We start from the raw sequence: 13873 nt of genomic DNA on the forward strand, positions 1-13873 counted from the left end.
AAGAAGAAGTATGTGTCTAGTGACAATGATACAGATGAGGATATTGTTGAACAACTTGAAGCACTACTAGCGAGAAGATTCCATAAAGGTAAAGGAAAGTTACCCATCAGTTGTTTCAATTGTAATGAGGTTGGTCATATTGTTGCTTGATGTCCAAAGAAGAAGAACTATAGAGATGGTGATAAGTAGAAATGTAGAAGAGATGAAGACAACAAAGATTACAAAGATAAAGGAAAAAAGTCTTGTTATGTTGTTGAATAGGATGAATCTGATGAACATGATAATGAGGTGGTATATGTTGCAATGAAGTACAAATTTGATGAAGATGAGGCAACTACACTTGTGACTTGTGTAAATAAGAATGATAGATGGATCAACTACAATGGATGTTCACATCACATGATTAGAGACAAAAGTAAGTTGATTACCCTAAATTTTTATGATGGAAATAGTGTATGATTTGGTAATGATGCACCATGTTTGATAAAATGAAAAGGTTCTATCAAACTCTCAGACAAGATTATGTGTGACAATGCTTACCATGTTAACTCCTTTTGGTACACAAAAATGGGGAGTGGAGCATGTGGAGCAAGCAAGAATGGGATTTTGAATCAGCAGCTAGGTGGGAATTGGGAGAACACGGGCGTTGGGGGGTAATCTATAGCTGCAGGGCAGGAATCAGAGCTGAATGATGCGGATGCCTCAAAGGATGGGGACACATGAAAGTTGCTGCCTCACCCAGGTGAGAAGATTCCTCCCCTTCACTCGGGTGGTGGGCCGCCTGGGGCCTGGGGGCACTGGTCGAACCTATTTGGAGTGAAACCATCAGGTAAGTCGACATTCCTAAAAGTCATTGATAAATCAGACAAGGAGAAGGGTATCTTTTCTCTGGAAGTTCCTCGAGAAATTATAGACCACAACATCCTCAGTATGGAAAATACTCTGCTAGGAAAATATATAGGGCCATGGCCTAACATTGATGTTGTGAGGGTTTTTACCAAAAACAAAGGGGATTTAAAGGGGCATGTAGAGGTGACAGAAATGGCTAAAGCTTTCATGACTTTTGAGTTTTTTTTCTCGGAAGACTTTTCCAGAATCCTATGCGCAAGGAACTAGTCTCTGGGGAGATCTACTTTAATCTTGCAAAAATGGTCTTTCAATCTGGACTTGAATAATAATTTCCTATCCCAAGCTCTAGTTTGGATTAGACTCTTGAAATTGCCCATGGAATACTGGCATGAGGACGTCTTTGATGGCATTGCTAGGTCTTTTGGAGAGCTTCTTTCCATTGATCCTATAACGGCAGCTAAGAAGAGACTTACCTATGCAAGCATATGTGTAGGAGTGATCGAAGGACAGGATATGCCTCAAGTTATAGAATTTCAATCTTGATTGGGAAGCAGAATCCAAAAGATTAACTATGAAAGTGTGCCTTTTGCGTTCTTCCATTGTAAGAAGGCAGACCACAAGGTTGGATTCTGCCCACTATTCAAAGGAAAGGGAATGGGGGGAAAGGCCCACCCTCAAGGTGGGAAGAAAGCTGGTCATGTTCCCAAAAATATTTGGAAGAAGAAAGAAATGCAAGTCAAGAAATATGGAGAGGCTGAAGGAAAAGCTAATGATTTTGTTCCTGATCTCCAAGCTAAACCCCGGGACCTCCAGGTTGTAATGGAAGCACTAGAAGGAGAAGGGAAAGAGACAATTGAGGACAAAACCAACCCTTCCCAAATGAAGGAAACCAAGGATAATCTTGAAGAGACAAGTATTATGGTGTCTCAAATCCCTAAGAGTTCTGAGGAGGTTGATCCGAACATTTCCTCTATCCTAGACTCTATGGAGGAACAAAAGGAAGGGGAACCAATGTCTCAAAACTCCACAAACCCGATTAGTAGGGAACCCCCTGTAATAGTGAATAGAATCTTAGAAGGGTTGTCTGCTTCAACATCAAAACAATTGGCCAGGCTAGATGCTTTGTTTGATTTATGTAAAGAAGAAGAAGAGCCACTCTGGACAAAAGTCAGAAGAAGAAAGAAGCAGAATAGCCGAGACCCCTCTCCAGCCTCTCCTGCTTCAACTAGAAGCAAGGCCAAGGTAGATCTTGGTCATAAAACCAACCCAGTGGGAAGGAAAAAAAGGAATGAAATCAGGAAGGAGGAAGGAAGAAGAAACATCATGGATGGAATGCAGCACACCATCCAGGAAGCGTGCTCATCAATTAAAGCATGAAGATCCTCTCATGGAATATTCATGGACTCAGTAGAATCCACAAGCAAGAAGTTGTGAGGAATATGATAAGGGATCAAAGGCCTAATATATTTCTTATTCAGAAAATGAAAATGAAGAAAGAAAATCTAGAAAATATTAGATTCAACATCAAAATGAATGGAATTGCCTCAAACTCAGAAGTAGCATCTGGAGGGATGTTGCTATTATTCAATAACATACGTTTCAATATTGTGCCCGAGTATGATGAGGATAACATCCTCTTCTGTAGAGTTCAAAATTGGCATACTAATGACTACTGGTTTTTAGTGAACATTTATGCTCCCAACAACAAGAGAGATAGAAAAAATTACTAGGTCAAAGTTGGAAACTTGGTGCAAGCCAGTGACATTAAGAAAGGCATAATCCTGGGAGACTTCAACTCTCCACTAGAGGACAAGGAGAAGATGGGAGGATTGCCCCCAAATTGGGAAAGTAAGTAGAATCTTTCCAAATTCATCAATGACCTAGCCCTAATGGATTTGGAGCTCTCGGGGGGTACCTTTACCTAGACTAACAAGAGAGTTGGTCAGGATTGCATTCAGGTCAAACTGGATAGAGCTTTAATCTCCCCGGATTGGTTGCACTCTTTTAGCTGTAGATTATCTCTGCTTCCTAGAGTTGGTTTTGACCACTCCCCCATTTCTCTTTCGGTGTCCCCTCTTGAGCCTAGGAGAAATTTCCCTTTTAGGTTCGAGAAAATGTGGACTACTCACCCCGACCTACTGGATAATGTCAAAAGATGGTGGGGGATTGGTGTTGATGGCTCAACCATGTTTAGAGTCACCAAAAAGCTTAGCAATGTGAAGAGGATGGTAAAAATTTGGAACAAGTCAGATTTTGGCCATATTTTCCATGACAAGGAGGAGTTATCAAATAATCTATCTGTTATCCAAGATAGTATACAGAAGGAAGGATATAATGAGAGTAATAGGGAGGCTGAGCTGTTGATCCTGTTAGATCTTCATAACATCATCAACAGGGAGGAAAATTTCTAGAGGAAAAAATCTTGAATCACATGGCTTAAGGATAGAGATCGAAACACAAAGTTCTTTAATCTCTACACCCTAAAACATAGGGCTAACAACATGATCTCTGAAATCAGGAAGGGGTAGGTGGTGTTGTTTGAAGATCCAGATATCTCAGCTGAAGCGATCTCCTTCTTCTCTTCTCTTCTCTCCAAGGACCCCATACTATCCAAGGTGGAACTAGAGGATATCATCTCTTGTATTCCTCAGATTATTCAACCCCACCAAAATAAACTTCTCTATGCTATTCCTAATGATTTGGAAGTTAGAGAGGCCATTTTCTCCCTACCTGGTGACAAATCACCTGGTCCAGATGGGTTTCCCACCTTTTTCTTCAAAATGTACTGGCCAATGGTCATGGGGGATGTGGTTAAGGTAGTTCAGGAGTTCTTCAAAGCTAGAAGTATTCTTAAGGAGATAAATTCTACCTTCTTGGTTCTCACCCCTAAATCCCCAGGGGCTGACTCTTTCGACAAGTTCAGGCCCATTAGTTTGTGCAACTCTTTCTATAAGATCATCTCTAAAGTTATTCATGAGGCTATTCATTCTTTAGAAGCTTCCAAGTGGGAAGGTATGTTGCTCAAACTGGATCTTTCAAAAGCCTATGATCGGGTGGACTGGTCCTTTCTTGGGAAGGTCCTTCAGGCCTTTGGTTTTGATAATAAAGTGTGTAAACTCATTTCTCAATTGGTGTCTACCTCCTCTCTTTCTATTCTGATTAATGGAGCTCCCTCTGATTTCTTTAAACCTTCTAGAGGTCTCAGGAAGGGAGACCCCCTCTCTCCTATCCTATTCATTATTTTAGCTGAATGCATTGGGAGGCTTATTGAATGTAAAAAGTCTGAAGGAACTCTTAAAGGGATTAAGTCTTCTTCAAGAAATGTCCCCTTCACTCACCAAAAATTTGTGGACGACACTATAATGAGGGGGGAAGCTTCTGTGAAAGAAGCTAAGACTTTGAAAGAGGTTCTTGATAGTTACTCCAGAGGGACTGGACAACTGATTAACTAAAACAAAAGCTCGACCTTCTTTGTTAACACCCCTAAAGTCAAACAAAGGAAAATTTCCAGAATCCTTGGTTGTGGGGTGGGCTCTCTCCCTTCATCCTATCTAGGGCTCCCCTTGGGCTCCTCTCCCCCTGACTCTTTCTGGAATGGTATTTTGGACAGATTCAACAAGAAGATGGTTGGATTGAAAGGTGCCTCTCTTAGCCAGGCTAGGAAATTTTTACTAGTCAAATCCAATCTTCAGAACCTTCCCATTTATGCTTTGAGCCTTTTTGGAATTCCTGTGAAATTTGCAGGGAAAATGGAGAAAATCCAAAGAGACTTTCTATGGACCAGACTTGAAGGAAAGAAAAGGTACCCTCTTGTTGCCTGGGAGAAGGTCTGCCTCCCCAAGAGGTATGGTGGTCTGGGCATCAGAAAGCTTACCCATCTCAATAAGGCACTTCTTGCAAAACAAATCTGGTGAATCTTCAATAACATTGGTGAATGGAGAGACATTTTGGAAAATAAATACCTCAGAAGACCCTCTCTTCATTTTACTTTATTCAATGAGGACATCCCTAAAGGATTGACTATTTGGAATGGTATCCTGAAGGCCAGGAACCTAGCTAAGGTGAGGATCTCTTGGAAACTAGGCAATGGGGAGGATATTCTATTTTGGTCTGACGGGTGGTTAGGTCAAGGCCCACTTTCTAACAACCCAGTTTTTGAGAGATGGGTGCAAGAATGCACTGAGCTATATGGGTTTAAAGTAAGCAATTATAGGGTTGGTCAGGAATGGAGAGACCTTTCCCTCATTTTTGAGGATTTGAAACCAATAATGAATATGCTTAACTCTTTGATCCCTAGTAATAATAAGGATGAGCTGGTCTGGAGGGATAATCCTAATGGAAGTTATTCTGTTGCTTCTGGCTACAACTCTCTCTAGGGTTTAAAGGAGAAACCCCCTTGGGTGGATGCTTGGCTCATGGGCTTGACTCCAAAGATCAACATATTTTATTGGCTGGCCCTTCAAAACAAAATCCTAATGCAAGATAATCTCATGAAGAGAGGCCATGTTATGCTCAGCAGATGTTAGCTCTGTAAAAACTAGTCTGAGTGGAGAAATCATATCTTCATTCAATGTGACTTTGCTAGGGAGGTGTGGAGTTCTCTTAATCAAGAAATGGAGATTCTTTGGTGCTGTTCAAATAACCTTATCAACTTTTCCAATCATTGGAAAAGCCTTTGTAAAATTGCAGGCCGGCAGGATAATTATGCCTTGTTTTTGCCTCACTTCTACTGGAGCATCTAGAAGGAAAGGAACAACAAAATTTTTAGGGACAGAGAGGAGCTGGCAATTATTCTGGGAAGGAAGATTTTGAAAAACATAAAAGAAAACTTTCAAGTGATGAAGGAGGGGGAAGTTGATATAGGGGACAGGAAGACGGTTAAAGAAAAAGACAGGATGCCAGATGGATTCTACCCCCGGAAGGATGGTCAAAAGCCAACTTTGATGGTGCTTCTAAGGGCAACCCTAGCCCTTCTGGAAGTGGTGGAATTATAAGAAACAGTTTTGGGGAGGGAATTGCAGCCTTTTCTCTCCCGCTTGGAACCCAAACCAACCATTTGGTCGAAGCCAGAGCCGCGTGCAGTGTGGTAAAGCTAGCTTTTGAAGCTGACATTTCCAAACTTTGGCTTGAAGGGGACTCCAAAAACATAATTAAGAATATTAACGGAATGTCCCCCCGCTTGTGGTATATTGCAAATATAATTGATGAGACATGTGCCGCCCTCACAAAATTTGAGAAGGTCCACATCACTCATGTGTTTAGAGAGGCAAACCCAGTTGCTGACTGGTTCGCTAACAAAGGGGTGGGAGCAAACAAAGAGATGATCTGGCATTCCAAAAAAGATTTTTTGATGGAGGCTAAGTCACTAATCGAGCTAGAGAAAATTCATGAAAGTATGGGTCAATCTAACTATTATCATGTTTAATATAGAAAGATTGGATGTTGGTACGAGCCATAATAAGTTTCTTGGTTTTTGTAATCTCAAGGGATTTTTTCCATCATTTTGACACGTTTGGAGGATCGTTATCATTTTCACTTGCTATTGTATCAGAGAGGCAAATGATCATGAACCTAATAATAGAAATAGAGCCAAAATCTTGGCTGGAAAAAATTTGCAGAGATTCGGGCTAATGAGAATAGTTGAAGAAAAAATGGATGTCGTGACTGGAGAACAGAGTAGAAAGGAGTTGGTGGGTGAAGTGGAGAAGTGGAAGAATATGGGAAAAGTCTAGAAAAAATTGGAAAAGGGCGAGGTTGCAAATTTTTTCGAGAAACTCCATGGTTTTGACCTTGAGGTCACCAATAGCATGGTGAACTCGTGGAATAATGGCAAGGTCAAGGTGAACAGGGTTTCTTTCCAAATCACAGAGGAGGTGGTTGCAGAGGTCACTGGTATCCCTATGGAGGGTTTCAAATTCTACAGGGACAAGAAAATTTTGTCCAATGTAGTCAAGGAGTTCGTGAAAAATTCTGCAAAGATGAACAAGATGGTAAAGAAAGAGTCTTTCTATGTGACAGAGACTATAAAGAAGTTCTGGAGGTATGTTTTATATGCCCTCATTGATTATGTTACCCTGGACCCTAGGTTTGATCGGGTCAGAACTCACCATTTTGTGATTTTAAATCATTTTTGCCATAAGAGTAGAATTTTCATTCCCTTTTACCCTCTCACTTCTATGAACAAGGCAATCTCTAGTTTCAAGAAGAAAGCCACTGTTAATCCTGCTTTGCATGAGGGATTATTGCTCCTTATCCATGAGCATTTCAAAGCTTAGTCTATATGCAATAACCCTCCTCAAGTTGAGGATGTTGACAAAGGCAGCTCCAACTTTTCTTCAGACTCTAATGACATTGAGAGCATTAGCTCAAAGGAGGAGAATGTTTCCTTAGGAAAGAAGAAAAAAGGTCAAGATAGGAAATAGTCCACAGCTACTACTCCTAGGAGGAAAAACCCTAGGGATCATGGCCAAGCTCAAGCAAAAGAGGGTTATGCTGAGGAGGAGGAGGAAATGGATATGGAAGATTTTGACAAAGTGTCGGAGGAGGAGTTGGAAGAGGAGAAACCTGGGAAAAAATGGAAGAGGGAGGTAGTGAGAGTTGAGGAGACTAAAAATTAGAGGATGGATGCTATTCCTCTTCCCCTCTCCCCTGTCCAGTCTCAGCCTCCTTCGAAGGAAAAAGTGAATGTCATCACTGGTGAGAACAAGGGGGAAGTGGAGGTAAAAAATAGAAGAAAGGCTTGGAAAAATTTCAATGTGAGGAATGCTACTATGGGGATTTTTAGGGAAGTTATGAACCCTTAGATCCTGGTGGACAACCTGGAGCAGCCTAGGCTGAATGAGCTCATAGACCTAGCTATCTTGGCCATTTCAGACAACGCAAGGGAGACTTGAATGAACCTTCTGAATAATGCCCACAGTAGTATGATTGAAAACTTCAAATCAATCAAATGGCTCTTCCATGAGCTGGAGGAAGTTAGAGAAAGGGTATCCCAGATGGAAAATACTAAGAATAAGACAGGTAATGACAGCCAGGAGGACCAAGATAACAGAGAAAGCTTAAATGAAAGGAGATTTAGAAATCTTGAAAACTACAACCACAACTTGGCAAGTCAGATGATTTCTCTCCTGAGTTCAATGAATGACAACATCCATTCCCTTGCTGGTAAACTTAAGGACAGGGGCTTGCTGGTGGAGGAGGGAGGATAGAATAGGGATAAGGCCAGGCCGGATGATTGCAAGGCCACAATTAGTATGTTCACCAGTATGGATTAGGGCATGGAGAAGGTCCAGGGTCAAATGGAAAAGGAGCAACAAAAGATAGTCGAGGTAGCTCAGACTATGCAAGAAATGGAGAAGATAACTTAAGACTAGTTTTCTTGTCTTTTGTCTTTTCATCTTCCTGGCTTTTGGCTTTTGGACAGGCTTTCTATAGTCTATTTTAGTTTGACTATTATTTGGCCTTTCTGTGGGCCTTTGTTTTGGGCTGGGCTGGGTTTTTTTTTAGTTGTTGGAACTCTGTTTTGGCTAGGCTCCTTTTGCTTATTATCAGCCTTGTTTTTGTAAAACTTATGAGTTTTAGGATCCCTTAAAACCTGTTTATCTTATCAAAGACAATGCTTACTATGTTGAAGGACTTAACTATAATTTGTTGAGTGTATCACAACTGAACAATTTAGGATGTAAGGTTGAGTTTGAAAATAAGATTGCTAAGATATATGACACAAATGGGAAATTGATTGGAAAGGGTGATCAAACTAGAAGTAATCTATTCGATCTTGATATAGAGGATGTTACTTGTCTTGTTGTAAAATTTGATGATGTATAGCTATCGCACAAGAGGTTATGTCTTGTTAATTTTGATAACTTGGTTAGTATTAGTAGCATGAGGAATGTTAGAGGTTGCCTAAGTTGAAGAAGCTTGATAATGTAATGTGCAAAAAATGTTAGTTAGGCAAAATGACAAAGTCAAGTTTTAAGACTAAAACTTCTACCTCTAAAGGAATATTAGAGATTGTTCATACTAACTTGTGTGGACCAATTGATATGCAAAGCTACAAGGGAGATAAGTACATAATTCTATTTGTTGATGACTATTCTAGGATGATGATAGTTATGTTTCTAAAATAGAAATTTGATGCCTTTCAAATGTTTAAGTGGTACTTAGCAAGAGTTGAAAAGGAAATAGGTAAAATTTTGAAGTATTTGAGATTTGACAGAGGATGAGCATTTACATCAAATGAAATTGAGATGTTTTGTAATGATAGAGGAATCAAAAGACAAACATCTACCCCTAGAACCCCTCCACAAAATGGAATATTTGAAAGAAGAAATAGATCTATAATGGGCTATGTTAAAACACTCATGATGGAGGAGAATGTTGCGTTGAAGTACTGGAGAGAAGCTAGAAGTACAATTATCTATACATTGAACCATGTGTAAATAAAGAAAGGTACTCATTTAACACCTTTTGAACTATTGTATGGATACTCACCCGATGCCAAATACTTTAAGGTACTTGGAAGTAAATATTACATTCTCAAAGATGTTAGGAATGGAAAGTTTGATGCAAAAAGTGAAGAAGGTATATTCGTAGGATACTCCACAAGAAGTAAAGCTTATAAGTGTTTGAATAGTAACACTAACAAAAAATTGGAAACTGTAAATGTGAATTTTGATTAATATACAAAAGTGTATGAGGCTAAACATATGAAAGAGCCAGAAGAATAAAAATCATTTGTATAATTTTATGAAGGAATATGTACTTAAGAAGATGTTGCAAATCAAGTTACAAATCAACAAAAAAATTTAGTGACTGCCAAGTCATACGCTATGAATGTCAAGTTGCATTCAGGAACTAAGCTACATTGAGATGCCAAGTTATAGAATGAAGTGGATGCACATTCAAATTCAGAGATTAGTGAACATGAAAGAGAAGGTGAGATACCTTAAAAAAAATATACATAGTGATTCTGAAGCTATAAGACAGAATGAAGAAACTAGAGCTAAGCCAAGATTGTCTAAGTATGTTAAAAGATGTCATCTTGCTACTCAAATCATTGGAGATAAAGATGCTAGAGAAATGACAAGAAATATATTGAGAAGTGATACATGTTTGTTAAGCATAAAATAACCCAAATTAGTGAGAGATGCATTAGAAGATGTTGACTAGTATAAAGCCATAGAAGAAGAGATTGAACAAATAGAGAAGAACAAAATACGGAGTCTAGTTCCTAGACTAGAAGACAAAAATGTGATCGGTACCAAGTGGATATTTAGAGACAAACTAGATGAAAATGGTGAAGTCACAAGGAAGAGACAAAGATTAGTTTGCAAGGGATATGCACAAGAAGAAGGAATTGACTATGGAGAGACATTTGCCCCTGTTGCTAGATTGAAGGAGTAAGAACGCTCCTTTCTTATTTTGCATACAAAGGTTTCAAAATTTATCAAATGGATGTTAAATCTACATTTCTAAATGGCATACTAGAGGAAGAAGTTTACATAAAATAGCTAGAAGGATTTGTTGATGCTAAACAATAAAAATATGGTATGTAAATTACACAAAGCTCTATAAGGTTTGAAACAAGCACCAAGAGCATAGTATGAGAGACTTCATAATTATCTTATGAAGATTGGATTTTAAAGGACTGATGATAACAACAATCTATACGTGAAGATAGATAAAGGCAAAGGTATTTTGTTATCTGAAATATTTGTTGATGATATCATATTTGGAGGTCAAAATTCTTTATGTAAGGATTTTGCAAATCAAATGAAGCAAGAATTTAAAATTTCCATGTTTGGATAGATCAATTTTTTGTGGGTTTGCAAGTTGTGTATTAGATGAAATATAGTATATACATCACTCAGTCAAAGTATGTCAAGGAAACATTGAAAACTTTCATATTGGAGAATTCCTTGAACTAGAAAGTACACCCATGGTGATAGAACACAAGTTGTCAAAGAATGATGATTTAGCTAAGGTAAATCAAACATTGTACAAGCTTATGATTGGCATATTACAATATGTGGTACATAGTAGACCTAATATTGTACTATCTATAGGGATAGTTGCAAGATTCTTTGCTTATCCCAACAAAAATTATTTAATAGCTATGAACAAAATAATGAGATATCTAAAAGAAATAGAAGAGTTTGGTTTATACTACAAAAAGAATGAAAATTTTGAATTGAGAGTCTACACTGATGTTGATTGGGCTGGAAACAATGATGACAGAAAGAGCACTAGTGGAGGAGAATTTTTCTTAGAAAAGAGACTAGATACATGGACTAATAAGAAACAAAATTGTACTTCACAATCTATTGTTGAAGAAAAATATGTTATTGCTGCTATAAACTTCACAAACATTGTATGGATCAAACAACTACTCAAAGAAATGAAGGAAGAGATTATAGAACCAGTGATACTTTATTGTGGTAATACAAGTGCCATCAATATATCAAAGAATCCAATGATGCACACAAAGACTAAGCACATTGCAATCAAGTATCATTACTTGAGAGAGTTAGTTCAAGATAAAAAGGTAAAAATGGAATATGTTAACACAAAGGAGAAAACTATTGATATCCTCACAAAACCATTACCTAAGGATGCTCATTAGTATCTAAGAGGTAATATTTATATGTTACATATTGATGCAGAGGATCTTACTTTAGGAGCTACCAAAAGTAATCAAAGAGATAAAACTTCAAATTAGTCACAAGCAAGGTGACCAAGGAAGAAATTGAAGAAACTAAAAAATTCTATATCTGCATGTTTAAGATGCAAAGTTTTAGAATATGTCTTTGGCATTGCTATCAAAGAGGAGATATTCTACTGATCAAGCCAATATGCATAATGATAGAGGGAGAGATTTAGTGATCAAGAAGGAGACATGATCAAGCCAATATAAACGTTGAGTGAAATATTTATTGATTAAGAGAGATATATGAAGAGATTGTTGTCAAAGAGAAGAATATATGATAGAGAGATAAATCATAATCTGCCTAGTCAGAGGGAGATATAGTAAGAGGTAGTTATAAGAAAGAATTTTATAACCTAATCAGAAGATGGAAGTTGTTGGTGGAGGGAGATATTTCAATACAAGTTTTCCTTTTGGTATTGCCTTACTATATTAACCTAGTTAGATTAGTTGAAGACAAATGTTTACCATTTGGTTAATTTAGTTGATCAATTTAGTTTGCCATCAATGCCAAAGAGGGAGATTATTGAGATCTAATTGAAAAGATCATTGCTAAGAGAGATTATTGAAAGAGGGAGATTATTGAAGAAGACTATGTGCTTTAATCATTGTTTTGTCATTGATGTCAAACATGCTATTTTCTCGTAAGACAACCACTTATAAGATTCAAGAAATATCACTTATTTGAATGATGAAGAGCATTTGATCAAAAGATGTAACAATAGCACCTAGAGGAAAGGTTGAGTTATGATTATGTAATGAAGTACAAGGATTAGTTAACATAGTGATGACATGATGTATTGATAATATAGTTAAGGTTACAAAGGTTGTTTACACTTAGAAAGAATACAAAAAATAAGTTACAAAAAGTTTTTCTACCAAGCTTGACCAAGTGGATAGTAAGTGCCTAGCAAAGTCAATGCAAGTCAAGCAAAAAACTAGTCGGAGCCAAGTAAAAGTTCATTCTAGTGTATGTTGAGAAAAATAATTGATGTCAAGTAAAACCAAGTGGCATTCCAAGTGAATGGCCTAAAGTACTCTAACAAGGTGCACTGCTAACAAGGTGATTGAAATCCTTTAACCAAGTCACATTTAGTAGTGTGCATTGTAACCTTTAATAGGGTTGACCTTTCATAGGACATCACTTTAGAAGAGTGAAAAGAGTAGCATGTTACTAGTGGTTTTCCTAAACTGGGTTTCCACATAAATTATTGTGTAAAGTTTGTTAATGAATCTATTATGTTTCATGCTTTACATTTTTACAAGTTGATTTGACAGTAACCTACAAGTTTTTAGTGATTGCATAATCTTATGGATGCATGTATGAGCATAAATGTTTTATGGTTTTAGTAAGTTGTGAAAGGTTTATTTATACATTTGGACCTTAGATAACTAATTCACACTCTGCCCCTCTCAGTTATTCTAAAGTATTCCAACATTGTTCACTTGGTCAAGCTTAGTAAACACAATTCTCCTTTATTATTCTTTTGGACTTAGTTAGTGTATCCATCAACTTTAGCTTTAAGTAGATAAACAACATACCATATCATCCATGTCTTACTTGGTTTCAGTACTTCTTTTATTCACTAGATAACTCAACCATTCTCTAGTGCTCTCATTATTATTCCTTTTCAAATCTTCTTCATCATTCAAAACAAATGATAGCATTTAGACCAATCAAGCAATTTTATCACCAATAAGTAATTGGTTTGAAATCACTAACAATATAATGATTGTGTCCCAATTGTACATATCAAAAAATTCTTGTTTTCAATAGATTTCCATTAGCCATATTCTTTCATGTCATTTGCATTCAATGGAGAGTCTTGCAATATAACATGGGTTGCCACTATTCATATACTAATGTGAGACCACCATTATTCACGTCATGTCTACCTAATGTGTTAATTCATATCTTTATTATATTTCATATCATAGTTAATAGGCAAAAAAATCTAGTAAGTCATTTGAGTAAATTTTGTGCACCTCAAATTTCTAAATTGCAAGTTAGATTTTGCTAGTTTTTAAAGTATATTTATGTAGGTGAGTGAAGAGCTTAAAGTTAAGATTTTGACTTTAGGGTATTCATAAACCCCTTTATAGGAATTTTGGAGGGCAAACTGGTCCAAAAATGTCATTACAAAATTTTCACTTAAAACCACTATGTTCATGCACCATAATTGCCCACTCAAAAGATATCACTACTTGTCATTAAGTGTTGTAGTAGTATTTATGAAATGTCTCAATATGGGTGCATAAACTAGATGATCACCCATAAAAGAAGCTTTAAAAAGGCTAAAAATTATTGACTATTAGTAG

The sequence above is a fragment of the Cupressus sempervirens genome, chromosome 7, assembly GCF_028749045.1.
Source record: "Cupressus sempervirens isolate cs-2001-9-10 chromosome 7, ASM2874904v1, whole genome shotgun sequence".
NCBI classification, from domain to species: Eukaryota; Viridiplantae; Streptophyta; class Pinopsida; order Cupressales; family Cupressaceae; genus Cupressus; species Cupressus sempervirens.